The following is a 5,546-nucleotide window of genomic DNA, read 5'->3' as shown; positions in this document are numbered from 1 at the left end:
CCTAGTCCCAGGCATGTTTTTATATCAACACCTGGGAAAGGCAGGCTATTGCTCATGGAGAATTCACAGGTTCACACCCTTCTCCGCTAGGTGGACAGCAGAGGCACAGGGTCCTTGCAGCTGCTTTTTTTTCTGAGCACTCTCCTTTTTAGTTAGTGCATGTTAGTTCAGTGATAGGCCCCCCTCAAGAAGGGCAAATCTTGGCCAGCAAACAACCGCAGAAGACAAAGATGTTTGTAACGGGGTCTTCTGGCCATGCCCAAACAGAAGAACCACTCATACTGGAAAGGATTTTCCTTGCAGTCTGTAGAGCAGACACACAGGCCATTTTCTGTTCTTATATCCTGCCTCACACAATACTGGCTCCTAGTCTAGGACAAGACATCCCTCCTTCTCCCCTGCACTCACCAGCCATGATCTTAGGACCAAGGGATGGATCTCTTTAGACTTTCGTGCCTCGCCAGTTTTGCATTTGTCTCCACTTTGTCATAATGGTGCTATCGGTAAAAAATCCCCCTTTCCCACTTACCCCACTTCCATAAGACAGACAGTGCAGTGCCAAAGTGCAGTAGGCCTGTGACTGATCATGATGTCACCAGTATCTGATGCCTCTGAAGCTGAACTGGTCCTGTCCCACCCCACTGCCAGATTACATATACCCAGCATTGGAATAATAGTACAGTGCTGTGTATGGTGGGGGAGGGTGGCGGGATTCTTTCCTGACCCCACATTCAGTTGTTATTCTGCAGGCTGAAGCATGGAGTTTGGTCAAACTCCTATTACTGGTAATGATGTGCCAACCTCAGAAGTTGACTCAGTTTCCTGCTTACCCAAAACATAAATTTCTACAGGAGATAGTGAGGCAGGGTTTTGGGAGAGGTAAAGGGAAACAGAGGAGATGGACACAGGAAATGCACTGAGGATCAAGGGCACCATCTGGTGGCTTGAGGTGTAGCCTTTCCTAAATCCCCATTACTGAGAAGTGAAAATCTGGAAAAAGACATTAGCCGGTTAAACACAGAAACCAAAAGGGAATAAGAGTCTCAACTCTGGCTCAGATGGTCTCCAAGGAACACAGAAGGGAAAAGCAGTCCAGACCCACAGCCCTGCCTTAGCTCTTTTCAGACTGGCAGTAGGGATGGTCAGCCTGTTCAACTCACTCATTGCACAGGACTAAATGGAACAGAGACACATAGAAGGTCTCAAAGGCAATGCCATCATATATAAGCCCTTGAAAACTAAGTCTGAAGCGTAGTCACTAAACTACAGGCAGTTATTGCAGCTCATGGCAGGAAGGGGGCATTGTCTTGTCGGGGGTGAACACACAGCTTCATGCTACCCCATCTTGGGTACGTCTACACTGCAGGCTCCTTGTGCAAGAACAGCTGTTCTTGTGCAAAAACTTGCCAGGTATCTACACTGCACACGTGTTCTTGCGCAAGTAAATTTACAGTACAGTGTTGGAAAACAGGGTTTCTTCCAGAGGAATTATTCCTCTCCCCACGAGGAATAAGCCCTTTCATGCAAGAGCTCTCCCAAAAGAAGGCAGTGTAGACAGGCAACATGATTTTCTTGCGCAAGAAACCCCTATGGCTAAAATGGCCATCAGAGCTTTCTTGGGCAAGAGAGCATCCACACTGCCATGGACACTCTAGCGCAAAAGCACATCTCTTGCGCAAAAGCACATGGCAGTGTGGACCCACTCTTGTGGAAGACCTTTTGCACAAGAATTCTTGTGCAAAATAGTTCTTGTGCAAGAAGCCTGTATTGTAGATGTAGCCCTCCTGTATTGTGTTCTGCCTGTTGATGGTATTCAAGGATGTCTTCAGCCTAGAGGACACAAAAGCATGCATCATGGGACCCAGCGATCACCGACAAGACAATACAGTTTTCCATCAATGGTCTTCAGCCGGCAAGCTTCTCAGAGCAGGTGCCTGGTACCTTGAAGGAGTGGTGCAAAGTGGTTAAAGGTGCTGAACAGTACAATCTATTTGTTTCTTATGGCTGTTTGACGCAGCACCTAGCACAGAAAAGCCTTAAGCCTGACTGAGGCAGCAAGGTTCTAGGATGAGCCAAGTGTTGAAGAATATAAGAGAGGAAAAAACCCTACACCTTTGACCATCCATTTTATTAGTTATTTGTCATGACTTCTGTGTTTTTTGATTACAGATAAAAGGCAAAACACAACTCAAATTACTCTAGAGCTCGTTAAGAGACAATACAGTAAAAAGATTTGTGCACTGCAGAAAAAGAGAAAAAGCACTAAAAATATACGCAATCTCTGCATTGCCAAACTGTGCAATTTGTTGCAGAAGGTCACTGAAAGAGGTTGTAGCAGGATTTTTAAAGTGGGGCTAGATCATTTTAGCACCATTAACAATATGTGTAGTTGTGCATGCTGAAACAATGTTATAGAGGTGATGCAAGTACCTGCTTCAGGACATAAGCTGATTGTTTGCTCGTGGCTCACTCATGAGAGCAGGAGAAGGACATTATTATCACTGATATGACAAGAGTTCATACAGGGCAGTTAGAAGGTGAGGAGCGCAGCACCTACTGAATCCTATACCCAATATGATGTGAAATTTCCTTAGATGCAAACAGACCTTTATCCTCAAATACTCCTGGGAACTAAAGTGCACAAGCTTGTTGTACGCTAAATGCAAATGCGTGTTAGTGCAATGACTGAGGAAAAGATCACAGCTATAACCAACAGTCCCTGACACATTTCAGAAGGGAAAGCAATCCTTTAATTTAGAACAAAAATGTGTGTGGAAAAAGCACCTCAACAAGCCAATAAAACCAGAACCCAAGAGGGTGATGGCTTCTGTTTCTTTATTTCATTTGTTTAAGCTGCTTGAGAGTTATTAAAAGCTAACTTATTTCCTCCTGTGGAATACAGGCAACTCATATTAATCCCCTGCACAGACAGGTACAAATACAAAGCCAAACAATTACTGATTTTCTAAGTCTCTACATCTCATTCATCTCATGACTGCTGTTAAATACTCTTTAATAAACGTTTTTCCTTTGATGAAAGATCTTGCTTTACAGGTCCCCCTAGAAAATGTCTGTGTCTTAACCACGACACCCTATATACGTTCCCCTCCTTCTCTCACACTCTGATTCCATGTGAGGTCTCATACTCTCAGTAGTGGGTGAAGCTAACAGGGTGTTTCTGGCTTGCAGCTACACATTACCACCTAAGTTCTGTGTAAGCTGCATGACTGTGCAGCTTTTTTCTGCACTCCATGTAGAAGTTCAAAGCTCCTGCGCAGGCAAGGAGCTTAGCTTATTGGTGGGGCATCATTTCACTAAGCAAGCAGCTAAAGGGAACTGCTCCATGTTTGAAATGGAGTAGCTCCCAGAGCAGGTAAATGAGGGAGATAAGGAGACAATAAATGATGAGGGGAGGGAAAGAGGGAGTGATGGACTGAGGCAGAGTCAGATGGCAGGGCAGGGGAGTTTGAAGAGTCCTGTATGCAAGTGGCGAGAGAGGCAGGAACTCATCACTCTTAAGTCTCCTGGGAAAGGGGAGATAAAGGGTTGACTGCATGGGGTAGGTGGGGGGAAAAAAGGGGTGGGTTCTGGCATTGGTGTGAGGTATAGGTGGGCGGGGGGAGTTTGTGCTATGAGGTGTAGATAATTTGTGCTTTAGCTGGGCATTTAGTGTGTGCCAGGAGGACATTCGCATGATTACATTTCAGACAAAGTTTACATGGGTGTTAATGGCTTTAGGTAAGAAAAAAAAGGCTCTTTTAACACATTTTTCGAGTGTTGCAGATATCTGAAACTCTGATCTTAATGATTTTTAAAATCGTGTGTTATTAATTAATATATGGTATATTGTATTGCATTAGAGCTGGATCTTTGCTATGTGGTAGAGTTCTGGCTCTTATGAGTCAGAAGTAGCAAGTACTAGGTGTAATGCTAGTTGCTTTGTAGGATGAAACCTTATTTGCAAGATCTTTGAAACATGCATCTGTCTAGAAACCCTGAAGCCATGTGTTAATTTTATATGTGTGTGTGTGTGTATGTATTGGTGGTCACATCCACATACTACCTCAATATTGGTGTTGCACATAAGAAATTTCAACCCACCCAAGGATACAAACTGTTAGATGGAACACTGATCAACATTCTGGTCTCACCTTTGTGCACAATCTTCTCTCAGAGAGATTCCCATTGACTTTAGTGGGCTTTGAATCAGGCTTCAACTTCATGATCTTAAGGGCTGTGTAGCCACTTAATTCGAACTAATGGGAGGCTAGCCCTCCCCAGCTTTCCCTGGTGGCCACTCTGGGCAAAACCAGGGAAACTCGTCTGCCCCCCTCCCGGCCCCGGAGCCCTTAAAGGGGCATGCTCTGGCTATGGTGCCCGTGCCAGGTGCAAGCCTGCCAGCACCCAGCCAACAGACCCTGCACCTGGCATGGCACGAGCCAACCATCCGCTGCCACCCAACCCTCCGCCTCTTCCTGGGACCAGGCTGCCCGGGGCCGCAAAAGGCAGGCGCCCACCTGGTCTACTGCGGAGATCATGGACCTCACCCAGGTTTGGGGAGAGGCCTCCAACGTCCACGACCTCTGCACTAGGCACAGGAAAGTGGTCGTCTAGGGCAGGATAACTACCAGCCTGGCCACCAAAGGCCACATGCAAACCCAGGAGCAGGTTTGCATGAAAATCAAGGTGGTCCAGTGAGACCCCGACCCTGAGCCCTGAGCTTAGAACATAAGAATGGCCGTACTGGGTCAGACCAAAGGTCCATCTAGCCCAGTAGCCTGTCTGCTGACAGCGGCCAACACTAGGTACCCTGGAGGGGATGGACCGAAGACAATGACCAAGCCATTTGTCTCGTGCCATCCATCTCCAGCCTTCCACAAACAGAGGCCAGGGACACCATTTCTACCCCCTGGCTAATACCACTCCATGGACCCAACCTCCATGACTTTATCTAACTTCTCTTTAAACTCTGTTCTAGTTCTAGCCTTCACAGCTTCCTGCGGCAAGGAGTTCCATAGGTTGACTGTTTGCTTTGTGAAGAAGAACTTTCTGTTATTAGTTTGAAGCCTGCTACCCATTCATTTCATTTGGTGTCCTCTAGTCCTTCTATTATGGGAACTATTGAAGAACTTTTCTTTATGCACCCTCTCCACACCACTTATGCTTTTATAGACCTCTATCATATCCTCCCTCAGTCTCCTCTTTTCTAAGCTGAAAAGTCCCAGTCTCTTTAGCCTCTCTTCATATGGGACCTGTTCCAAACCCCTGATCATTTTAGTTGCCCTTTTCTGAACCCTTTCCAAGGCCAAAATATCTTTTCTGGGGTGAGGAGATCACATCTGTACACAGTACCGAAGATATGGCGTATCATAGTTTGATACTTCCCCTCCTCCTTCTTCCCCTGGCTTCCCCCTTCCAGCTCCCTCCTCCCAGGTTTCTCCCTCCCCTCTCCCACCCTCTCTCTTCCCCTCTCCCAGTCTCCCCAGAGGTTAATCCCCCCCCCCCCCAGTTTTGTTAAATAAAGAGAGTTTCTATTTTTGAACACA

This window comes from Pelodiscus sinensis, chromosome 1, assembly GCF_049634645.1.
Source record: "Pelodiscus sinensis isolate JC-2024 chromosome 1, ASM4963464v1, whole genome shotgun sequence".
In the NCBI taxonomy this organism is placed as follows: domain Eukaryota; kingdom Metazoa; phylum Chordata; order Testudines; family Trionychidae; genus Pelodiscus; species Pelodiscus sinensis.
This window is presented reverse-complemented; position numbering follows the sequence as displayed.